Source organism: Lichenostomus cassidix, chromosome 1Aa (assembly GCF_008360975.1).
Source record: "Lichenostomus cassidix isolate B80296 chromosome 1Aa, HeHo_3.0, whole genome shotgun sequence".
Taxonomy (NCBI): domain Eukaryota; kingdom Metazoa; phylum Chordata; class Aves; order Passeriformes; family Meliphagidae; genus Lichenostomus; species Lichenostomus cassidix.
Window position 1 is genome coordinate 54,554,473 of NC_139480.1, and position 12,604 is coordinate 54,567,076.

At 43.9% G+C, this 12,604-nt stretch overlaps 1 protein-coding gene across 2 annotated transcripts in view; it reads right to left on the reverse strand.

Annotated features, from left to right (window-relative positions):
* ITPR2 (inositol 1,4,5-trisphosphate receptor type 2) overlaps nucleotides 1-12,604 on the reverse strand; it is a 242,393-nt gene that overhangs the window by 213,676 nt on the left and 16,113 nt on the right. The window lies entirely within an intron of this gene.

Sequence of the window (12,604 nt, forward strand, 5' to 3'; positions counted from 1 at the left end):
ACATAAATTCAGCTTCCTTTCAGGAAGCATCCTGTAAATAATTTGCCCATTTCAAACAATTATTCAGGAAAATCATGTTTAAGGACACACTACTGCCCTGCCACTTCACAGCAACAGTCTTAGCAGCATTTCTGTTGGAAACTGCCAGAAAAAGCACAATTTGGCTTCAGCCAAGTTACACAATGGACACACTGAGCTTTCACTCAAGTTGGTGAAGGCTTTGCCTCCAGCCACGAGCACAGCAAGGCCAATCCCCCAGCACACCCATGCATTTTCTACCTCTAGCAACCTGACTGCTGACAAAATGCCCACAGTGACTGCAGCTCCCAGAAGCAAAAACGACAGGGAATTTTGGAAGTCAGCAGCTCCAATCTCGTAACACACTTGGATGCAAACATGAGGCATCAGTGAGGAAGGGGGATTGAAGAAACAGCTTCAGGAGCAAGCAGGGGACCTTACAGAGTTGTGTTTTTTCACAGTCTAGGCTTAGCAAGAAGAAAGTGAGGTTCGGAAAGAGTCTTGCAGTCTTGCTATGCTCTGTCCATGTTCTAATAGGCCAAAGCTTCCTATAAACATCACCAAAAACCTGGAGCCACAGAGAGCTGACTGGAAAGGACTACCTTAACAGAAGCTTTGCCAAAGGATTTTAATGCTAAGGAGTACTTGTCACTCTCAACAAAATATCTCAAAGGTTTTTTAAGGAGGAACCCATAAGGTTTGACCTTAAGCACTGTCAGGATGGAGGCATATTGAAAAGCCAGCCATAACTCTCAAGGAACCTCCTGTGCTCCTTGGTGACAACTTGTGCATCCTTGTGACAACTACAGCTGTGGGTGTAACACAAAACTTTCACCATGGCACACCACTGTACCAACAGCCATGCAGAAAACAAGGTGCTGGTGCTGAGAAAAACAAATGAGATGTTGCACACTCTCTGAGGCAGCCAGCTGCAGTGCTCAAACACACTGGCCTTGCAGAGAACAGACATTAAACAATTAATATCAATCACTTGCATTTAAGCATTTTCTAAAGGCATTAAGATAAGGACCATCAATGAGTTCTGCAGCCATCAGGAACCAAAGACATCAGACAAGACAAAGGAGGAAGGAACTGGTGCTGCTCCCATCCTGTGGACACAAAATGAAAGCACAGATATTGACATGTGGCAGGGCAGCAGCATGACAGAGCAGGAACATCATCTCCTGAGCCCTTGCTCAGCACCTCAGCTTCTCACACCTTTGTTTCTTGTAACCCATGACAAACACCCAAGGAAAGTATTGTCTATTTAACAGTCCTCCAACAATTTAATCCCCAGAATTTCCACATAATGCCATTGATCCTGTATTCCAGCTGCATGACCTTCAGAGAGTTTAACAGCTCCTTGTTTACTCTGGAGGTGCTTGTTATGGAGCCGTGGGGAGAGCTGAGCTGCGCATTGCACATGATGCAAGACTTCAGCCTGCTCTGTGGATAAGAACAGAAGAGCCTCTTCAAACACAGACCACTTCCTCTGATGCACAATTCAAAATATTCAAATCCCACTTTTATAGCGAGCCAAAAGCAGCTGCTGGTTTGTTACTGACACCTGCAAGGTGGCTGTGTTAAACAACCAGCAATTCAAGATCTTTGTAACCTTTGTTGCAAACAAATCCATTTGAGATGTGTGAAAGCAAATAACAGGCTTGGCTGTAAAAGATCCTGGGCACCTGCAGTGACTGTCAGACCTCAGCACAGCAGGTTTTAAGATCACTTGCTTGTAGGTTTGAATAAGAGGCCAAAGTGCACCAGACCAGGCTTTTCTGATAAAGGCAGAATTTATTCTATTTCTTGCATTATACCATACAGTTTGCAAGCTATGTAAACTCTGATCCAAATTATGATGCCAATATTCAAGTCACTTAACCATAGTACTATCAGAGAAGCTTTGACAAACTTCAAGGGGTTTAATTCCTCAGCTTGGACTGCAGACAATACTGCTTTGTGCTCTCTGCTGTCATTCAGCACCTGGCACATACAGCATGATTGCATTTCAGTTTTCCACACGTCGGCAGCATATAAATGACAAAGGAGATCCCTGCACATGTATGGTATGATTTTTTTAGCTAGACAAGTTCTTCCCTGAACACAATAAATATCTGGGTTTTGCACAATCCCTCCAAGTAACTCCTATAACTAAGCTGTACAGTTCATTGGTGCTGCCTAAGATAAATCATCAGGAAAGCCAAAACAGTAATTACAGCCCCGGACTTTACGCATAGCCCTTTGTATCCAGTAATTGCAGGATTAGGGGCTGAAAGTAACAATGCTCATGGGATTCCTTGTCATAGATGCCCAGTCATTCCCCCACGGAAGCCAGTGGAAGTTTTTCCACTCGCTGCAGGGCAAGCAAGGGCAGTTCCTCATCACAGTGCCACAGGCAGCCAACCTCACAGACCAGCAGGTGTTTAAGCCATTAAGGCCTCACAGTGTACAAAAGAGTACAAAGGCTCATGAAACAAGAATTGGAACTACCTAAAGCAGTGCCTAGGAGTTAAGGTGTGCTTCTCCACAGAGTGGGGGGGGTGGGAAGTGAAGGTGGCTTTCAGCTCTCCACTGTCATCAGAGAATCTCAGGATGGGTCAGGCTGGAAAGGATCACAGTGGGGCAGCTGGTCCAGCCTGCCTGCTCCATCTGGGCCATCCCAGAGCACATGGCATAGGATTGTGTCCAGACAACTCTGGAATATCCCCGGGGAGGGAGACTCCACACCCCCTCTGGACAATCTGTTCGGTGCTCAGTCAATGCACAGAACAGAAGTTCTGCCTCCTGTGCAGGTGGAACTCCCTGAGCATCAGCCAGAATATGGCACCATATCATGTGAAGTGGTCAAAGCCTGAACCTGTAGAGTTCGGCACCTGCCTCCCTCTCTTTTCACTTCCCCCCCATCCTTTGGTGGAGTTAAAGCTGTCCCTTCTCAGGTGAACTGGGAGGAAGGACACAGGGATGGGAGGAGCAGGGCCGAGCAGCAGCAGTGTAACTGATAAGGAAGGTATGTTGGCAGAAATGTCTAACGGTGCCTGGGTTCACAGGTATGAATCACATACACTAGGTAAGTCTTTGTGTCCTGCAAGCTCCCCTGATTACCTAACTCAGGCTAAAGGTAAATACACCAAAGGTTTCTAGGAACTTGCAGATGGAGTGCAAGAGTCAGTGAATAGTTGTACAGCTATAATCCTAGAAGGACTGTTCCCAGTGATGGGTTATTTTAGATTTACTACTGGGATACAGTTGCATTCTGAAAGAACAAAAAAACAATGTAAGAAAACAATAGGAAAGGAATTAAGGTGGGTTTCATAAACTTTAGGTCTCCTTCATAACATAAGATGCTTTTTAGATTGTCAAAGAAAGCAGCCACATAATATCATTTATCTCAGCTTGTGCCTTGAGTTTAAAAAACATCATCCTGAAATGTATTTTGTCTCTTCCTACCAATAAAGATTTCCAGCCAATAATCATAGCCAATATTATTAAGTAAAACATTATCTGAACAAACACAGAAGCACACAGACTCTCCCACATATGTAACTGCACATGTGTGTGTGTATGTAACCTGTTTAAAAATACCAGGCCCAGCTACTGATGTCTATTACACATGGGGATGACTATTTATACATCTATGGAGTATTTTACTCCTCAAAGAGCTGAATAAACTCAGATAGAGGCAATGTCTTCAATCTAAGACACTCAAGTTGCTCAGCTTTTACTCTCTTAATGGTATCATCATTTTGAGCAGCACAAGGCCTGGCAGCAGCAGGAAGAGGGGCAGTGTTGATGACAGGCATCAGCAAGAGGAGCTGGGTCTTTTAACTGCCAGTGGAGCCCAGCAACATCTTTGTTCAACATCAGTTCACTTCACAAACCATGCTGAGGTTACATCCCAAAACCACATAAGCTTGGCATCCCCTCATGAACAAAGAAGCAGCCCCCAAAGCCTCCCTCACTTTGCTCCTCAGATGTCCCTTGACACAGGAAACATTCCTCCAGGGCACTTGCCACCCAGGACACTTCTTTCCTCCCTAACTGCAGCACAAAGCCTCTCCTGAGCCCCACACATCCCAGCAACCACTCGGGAAGAGAGGTGCAAGTCATGCCACTAAGGAACCAACCAATAACGAACAATAGGTGATTAAAATTCTGCTGCCCTGGAAATCAAACATCAAATACCTAAGTGCCAAAACAATCAGGTCCACCCAGTTCTTCTCCAAGTCCACCCACTTTTCATTTCACTAAGCCTCTTATCAGGCATCTAGGTCAGCCCACTTCTTGTGTGCTTCAAGTGGTCTCCTGCCAAAAATCTACAGTCATCCCACCTCACCCTTCCCAAAATATGAGTTCATACTCCTTTCTGACTACCAGCCCTTTTTCAAATGATTTACAGCTCTATGATTTAGCTGTTCTGTATGATATTAAATGTATTCTTTTTTCCCGTCTCTTTCCAAAGCCAAATTTTTCAACATCCTCTTTTCACACCTGCCACGCCTTTAAGGGTCGCCAACTCACACAGAAAATAAAAAGGGTCCTCCTTGGATTTATAGCAGGGCTATTAAATGCCTGTACCATTTAGGAAGATTCCATGCTAAAAATCCCTTTTGACAAACGGGAGGATGGCAGAACACAATATTTAAAGAACTGCACTTCATGCCAACAAGGTGCAGCAGCACAGAGAGAAGAAAGTCTCTCTGCCTTCCTCAAACGTTAGGAACTTTATCCTTTCCTTTCTGAATAAATTTTAACTTCCATGAACACAAAGCATAACTCAGGTTGAAAGGAGCTATTAAATGAATACCCTTACCCTGGGAAAGCCAACTTCTATGTATCTAAAATATTCCAAACCTCTCATGGTGCCTAAAACAGCAGACAAAATTCACCATACAACCATCTTCAGTGTGAAACAAGGATGTGGGTGCATTTTATCTCAGCAACACAGAGCAGGAACACTCAGCCATTCCCACCATCCCAAAAAATGCTTGTGTGGGTCACTGAATTGTATTGTCAAATGGTGTGGAGACAGAAGGGCAGAAAGCACAATCCCAAGCATATACTGGGAAACAAAACCACCACCATACAAGCAGGCAGCTCTGCATTTGCACTAACAACTGCACAAATAATTAGCCCTAAAGTTTTTCCCTTATCTGATAGTGCACTCATATATTCTTGTAAGCGTACCTGCAGGCTTGCATGTCAAAGCAGGGGGAAAACAGAAGTTTTCCTGCTCAATTAAGTAATCCAGCTATAAATCCTGAATGTCATTTTGTTATTCTCTTGTATTGTGTTATATCCAGTCATGCTTTTAGCTGGCAAAAGTTTGTGTTCAGTGGAACTTGTTTATCCCTTTTTATAGTTCTATTTACATTTAAAACATTTGTGCAATTGTGCAATTTCAATTAAATTATAAGAACAGAGTTAAAATAAATGGTTACAAAGGATTACAGAGAAAAGGAGAAAATGTGATTCTTAGATTTTAGTCTCAGTTTTGCAATTTTCTTGGCCTGTGTAATAGGTAAGCCATTAATGCACCAAGAAAATGGTTCTGAGCTTTGCTCAGAACGAATACTCATTTTTGCCAAGTAAATGAACATTTGCACACCATTTCAAGATCCTCACATCAATACAACAAGAAGTCATTTTCACTGGTGCCAAGCACACCTATTTTCTGCTTTCAAAAGGGGACTGGGAAGTGGTCACAGCCCCAAGGCTGCCAGATCTTAAGGACTGTTTGGACAACACTCTGAGGCACAGGGTGATTCTTGGGGCTGTGCTGTGCAGGGCCAGGAGTTGTACTTAATGATCCTTGTGGGTCCATTCCAGCTCAGGATATTCAGTGATTCCATGGGGAATTGGCAATGGTGTGCCAGCATATCCCACCCAGCTCACTCCCCAGGCACACAAAGTCCTGCTGCACTTCTCCTGCTCCCAGGCAGCTTTTGGCTTCAGTCTGTCTCAGTGCCTTTGATAAACAAATTACATTCCCATAAACCCAAGGAAATGGCTGATTTCTTCCTTTATTTCTTTTCTTTTTTTTTTTTAATATGAAAAGTAAGAGTCTATCATACAAGGATGTTGCGACAGCCTAAAGGCATCTAATTGGAAAACATTTCCACAGGCAAAGCCTCTTTTGGATGCAATTTGTATTAATACACTCTCTTAAAGCTAAAAAATGGGAATTATAAAATGAGTATTAGGAAAGCTTTCTGAAGGCTTGCAGAACACAGACCCACTAATAACGCACATCACCTGGAAAACTGGACAATCTTTTCATGACTGACTTTTTTTTTTTAGGTGAAATTTTGGTTCTCTTTGAACTTACTGACAAAAATTGCCACTGATGTCTCTGAGGTCAGCATTTCACCCCCACCATCCCACCTTCCCAAAAGTGCACTGAGGGATGAAGTTTCAAGAAGCAACATCAGCACCTTACACTGAGGGGTCCTTCATTAAAGTTTTTAATTACAATCTAACCTCTGCAGCATTTCCACTTAATCCTTACTCCAGCTAGCTCCAGACAGAATGCAAACACTGTAACAAGTCCAGGATTTGGCCCAAAGCAAACCTAACACTGACTTTGAAGTAAATCAGAAAACCCAGATTAAACACGTGACTTTAACTCGGCTTGCTCATACCTTACAACCACCCAGAACAGGTCTGCAACTCAGTTCTCTCAATGTAAAAAAGTAGATACAGATAAAGTAGAATTATTAGGTATATTAACCTAACGTACATTAGAAACACTGGGACGTCAGTTAACTACAAATGAGATTTTCACATGCAAGCCTGCATCTGAATTATGTAATTATGTGAATTACAGACTCACTAATCAGTCCCTATCAGACTGAATAGCTTAAATTTCCATGGTACACAGTGACTTCAGAAGAGAGGTCCTAGTAATAGAATCACTGCTCCCAAAATCAGGCAGAACTCATTGCAGAATTACCTATTCAGCCAGAGACAGCAAGCCAAGCCAGCAGCACAGAGAAAATAATCACAATCAGAAGAAATTCTATGTTCAGTTTACCTTAGAAGAATTTGCGCTTTTGCTCTCAGCTTTGCACATATTTGTGAATGGCCACTTGAAAACTGCTTTGAAAAACTATGTGCTAATAAAAGGAGTCAGATATGCTGGGTCTTTCACTGTTAACAGTATTTAATGAAAATGGAAAAATTTACCCAGAAAAATGCTGTTGAGAAAGGCCAATATCTGTCCAGTGATCAAAAAGTGACTTCATCCCTGTAATGAAGGCAGTCACACCTACTCATCAAAATGGCAACACTTACTGTATAAAGGATGCATAAGCAAAAAAAGAAAATTAGGAGGCTTTGCTGAAACAGCATAAAAATATTGCTGTTTAAGGAGACAAAGCAGCTTCAAATGCTACTGTAAGGCCTATAACGAACCTCAGCATCTGGAATAGCAACATATATGTAGTCAAACATATACATACAAAAATATATACATACACAAATATGTATGGACAAATTATCAATCCTGCAAACACAAGTTGGAATGCAAATCCTGGAAAATAAAGCAAGTTCTTTCTCCATTTTGTAACACAAACAGTGATAATCCGGCAGACCAACTCATGCCACACCACATAAAAATATGCATGGAAAACACTGCTCAAGCAAAATGCTGACATTTTACACATTCTGCTGGGTTTATTTCACACAGGAGAGGCAAATTTCACGTGCCTAATTTTTTGCTTAAGTTAAAAAAATAAACAAAACCCAACTTTTTAGATCACACAGATAACAAAACCCTCCATGCTACAAACTCCATTGTATGTCAGGATACCAAATGAGAAAGGGCTCGCCTCATTTCGGAGGTAAACAACGGGGACAAGTCCCAAGATAGTGTGAACATGTGTAATTCCACTGAAGTTAGTCAAACAGCCCTCTTCTGCAGCAACTCAACACCTGACCCAGTGCTTTTCATACCTTTCCTTTAGTCTACTTTCCTTCAGCAGCCCCAGAAACTGTCCTCAAGGTCAAGCATGCTCACACAACACATCCTGAGCTCCTTCCAGCCACAGCCCCTTTCCATGGGATGTGCAATACCTGGAATTACAGCACTGCCTGGTTCTGCCTTCAGATAAAAGGAGACAACTCTCAAGTTGAACAGCACAACCATGACCATGCTTGGACCCAGCACGCAATCCAGTTCCCAAAATCCTGCTGCTGGTTTCAGCATTTACTTCTGCCCCTGGGGACAATGACTTTGGCTTGCAGGAATTCCCTGAACGAGGCCTGCTCACCCTTTGATGTGTCCAGCTCTCACCAGTGGCAATGAGAATTGGGCACAGGAGACACCTTCACATCAACACGTGTTCCAATTCTCTCAACAAAGCATTGTATTTGTTTTATTTTCATTTTGCAAGAATAAATGTTAACAAATTTTTGCAGCCAGGCCAGGTATTTTCACATATTCTTTGCAGTCTTCTCTTTCTTCTGCAGCAAGTTGAAAAAGACCTTCCAAACAAAAACCAGCTGAGAAATCACAGTGCCTCTATTTACTTGTTTTTAAACTGAGCAGAGCCAGTTTCCTACCTGGAGAGATCATTTTGGGAGCTGTTCCAGACTGTCTCAAAGCTGCTTTCCCAGTTGCTGGGAGCAGCTCTGGGAGCCCTTTGCCACACCTACACCCAACCTGTACACACTCGCTTGAGAGAGCCCCACGTACCAGCACAAAGCTGAAACCTGCAGAGGAAATGCTTGGGAATGATTCTGCCAGAGCAGAAGGAGCTGGGAAGTGGGAGAGTCACGAAACAGCAGCCACAAACAGGATGGCTAAATAGTCACTTCTGTGCAGGTGGACTGGTGTGAAGTTGAAAGTGGAAGAGGAGACTATTCACTGCTGTGCTACTCGTGGGAACCTTTCAGAAGTACCATTTTAAAGCAGCAAAATGATGTAATAAGCAGGTTCACACCTCAAAATGGCTTCAGACCTTTCTCAAACTGACCACCAGGCAGGCTGGCATCTCCTCTGCTTTTAACACAACAGGGCTACACTCAGAGCAGCCAATCTCACATGCCCGAGGACACTCCCAAGCTCTGAGGCACAGAAAACCCCACATCTGCTCAGCAGAGCTCTGCATTCAAGCCAGGGTGGCTGGGCATTCCAGGAGGAGCTTCCAGGATCCCTCCATCCCCATTCCTGCACAGGGTCTGGGGACAGTGTTAGTGACAAAAATCACTCCAGGAAACAGTCATGGCAATGTGCTGGTACAAGCCATTGCATCCCAGCACCCCAGAGCACAGGTGAGCAGGGGTTTATCTATTAATACAGATTTTTTTGGTCCACCTGAACTCTCAGGAATGACTCTCTGAGCACCAAGGAGCTCTGACTCTCTGGCTGTGCTGTCAGCTGTCAGTCAGATCACCTTCTAAGGTGAGTCTTAACAACAGGTTCTGGTATGAAGAAATGAGCTTGGCCTTTTACCTTCAGGCTCTCCAGTTCGGCAGCATTCTTTTCAGCTGAAGGAAATGCTTCCAGGTCTCCTGGCACAGCTTATCCTGACACCGTAAGGGAGGGAAAACGCCTGCAAATAATCACTTTCTACTGGGAGAACTGGAGCCTTTTATCACTTACGTGCATTTACTGGGAATTAACTGGCAGAGAAACAAAGAAATCACGTTTTCTAGAAAAGCCTGCACTTGGTGATATGATAAGTGGAACAGTGATATCCACTTCATTTTTCCTTTTTAAGTGCAATACTGCTGTGCACACACACACTTATCAACACTCATGCTACAAATCCCACAGAATCTGTGGGTTTTAAAGATGCAGGCTGTGTTTTACCTGGGAAAAAGGAGCATGGTTCCTCCTTCTGGATCGGTCTCAAACATGATCCAGGCACACACAACGCACCTTCTCCCTCCTGTGCCAAAGTATATACCTCATAAAGCAAAGGCAAACCAGCTCCAGGGTTACACCTAACCCCTGTTGCAAAAGCTTTTCAAGCCAAAGCAATCAGCTCTAGAAGAACTGTGATGCTATCACACATTTTATTCCAAACCATGCGATCTTTGGTATCTTTTCCATTGGTGTCCTTCCGGATGCTGCATTAATAGATATTAAAAACCCTTCTGCTTTCACGGGAAAGGAAAAGAGTGTGTGTTCCTTACTGTCACCACTGCCTTGAGAAATGGGAGAAATGGCCTCCAGCTCTGAGAGCTCAGAAACCAGAAGACCACGAGAACAAACGCACGCATGATTACTTTTTTAAAAATCTCACCATTTTTCAAACCCCTCTCTTTTGTTTCTGGGGATCTGACTCATAATTTTCAGAAGCAAACAGGAAGCACTGCAGACATCTCCAAGTATTTCCTCTCTCCACCCTCCCACCCACCCCTCTTGTCTTTTACATAATTTCTGAAGACGTTATTATTCCTTTTGCTATATTAGCAATGAAATAGCACTTCCCTACACCAGCTCCAGTGTGCCAAGGTGCAAGAGGCCCTCTTGTGCCCAAGTCCAAAGGAGAGATGTCCTTCATCCCCTCAGCAGCACAAAGCAGGGCTTTCCCTGCCCGAGGAAGCCAGGCCTTGGGGGTTGGCAGGAGCCAGCTGTGGGGAATTCTGTCCCACTCCCCACAGCAGAGTGGGACCTGGAGCAGAGAAACAGGATGGAGAAGTGTTAGAAGGTAATGTGCTGGGAAAGCCTTCTTACCTCACTCCGTTTATTACAGCGTTTCCTTTCATTGTATACACGGAAAAAAATAACATTTCCCCTTCTCCGTTCACCGGCAGAACCTGTCAGAGCGCCGGGCAAGCAGCTGCCTGGCAGGCTGGGCAGGAGGCATGGCAGAGGGACAGCCTTGGGACAAGCTCCCAGAGCAGAGCCCTGGCTGCAGCAGGGGGAGGATTACCTAGTCATGCTGCAGCAAGTTCTTGATGCTCTCAAGCAACAGGTGGGCGGGGAAGGGGCAGAATCCGAGGTGTGGGAAGGCTGGCGATGGGATGGCATGGGGCTCCAAGGCACGAGTGAGGGGGCAGAAACAATATGAGGGACGACAGGAGAAAAGAAATTACCTGGTTTGAAGGAGACCACACAGCTACCGTGAGGAACAGGAGCAAGGTGAGAATGTGATGGGTGATGGAGTAAATAGCCACCACTCCTGCATGACCAACTCTCAGCCAGCGTGGTAGGGACCATGGAGAAATGCAATAGGAAGACACCTGTTTCCCCTTTTGGAGATGCCAGCTCTTTCAGGCCATTCTTTTTTATTTTCCGAATGGAAAATTATAAGAAAATGGGATACATTTAAGCAGCTCTTCCCAAGAAGAAGGCATTCTGCCTTTCAGGGTGCTTTGTGTATTCCATCTCTTGCTGTCTGTGAAGGTCTTAAACACAATTACAGACAAGCCTGAGATCCTGAGGTTTATATCCATGACACCCTGGTTCCCATAGTGACTTTGTAGCAGCAACTGCTACAGCACACTCTCCCTGCAAGGGGAGCCTGGACACAAAATAAAAGCACACCAAAGCTCACATCTATTTTCAAGTTAAACTAATTGGTACAAACAACCCCCATTAAAAAAGCTTTAATCTAACATTGTGCAATAATATTTAGCACAGTAGAACTACTCTAACCCTTTCCTTATCAATCCACAACCCTCTCGGACACATTATCACAAGAACTTAACCTGCTGCCTGGCACATTAAGATTAAAAACCTGCCCACTGCTTCAGCTACTATTCCCTAGTCACTTGTGCATAGTAAATAATACTCCACAGCTATAAGCTGATCTGAAAAGATAGCACAGCACCCCACCCAAAAATCAGCTCCATTTTTATCACCTCTCCAGATTTTATGACCTAATCAAAAAGCCAATCGGCTATCGCTGTGGTGCAGCTTTGCATACAGTTACACAATTCCCTCTCCAAGTCAAACAGCACCACATTGTCTGGGATAATCTCATCCACTCACATAAACAATTAGTCTGCTATATTTTGATTAACACTTCCGTTTAAGAGGACATTGAGACGCTTCAGCCTGAGTGGCAGAATGTCTGGCCTCCTGCTAAAACAGACATATCTTCCCGAACTTCTTCCTTGACTGGAAATCTCAGCTGCCAGCCTCGTCCCAAGTACTTCTCCTGAGAAGAATTCTCCACTATTTTCTGATTTGACACATGGAATAAAACAGCATACCTGACCCCCTTTTGAGTTACAAGACTCATAGGTCACAACATTCAATAAAAGAACTCAGTTGACCCCAGTGCAGGCAAGGGCAAAAGTAAACATTAATCTGGGTCATTCATTTCACATTACAACCTTTCAGGGCCTGAGGGTCTCTAAGCAACAGTCAACCCCGTTAGCACAAATCATCTACTAAATTGTTTAAGTATATGAGCTCATATTGCTTAGAGAGGGCTGAGAAACACTCACATAAACTGTTTTGATGGGGAGCAGTAATGTGAAGCCACTGATAAAAAACAACTTGCAGAGTAAGTGCACATCCACAGCCTCAGTGGTTTGAAAAACTATTCACCAAGGCAAAAGGCACGATAATCTGATTGCAGTTTACTCACATCATAGAAACTCTTCCATCAGTATAGTGCCCTAAAAA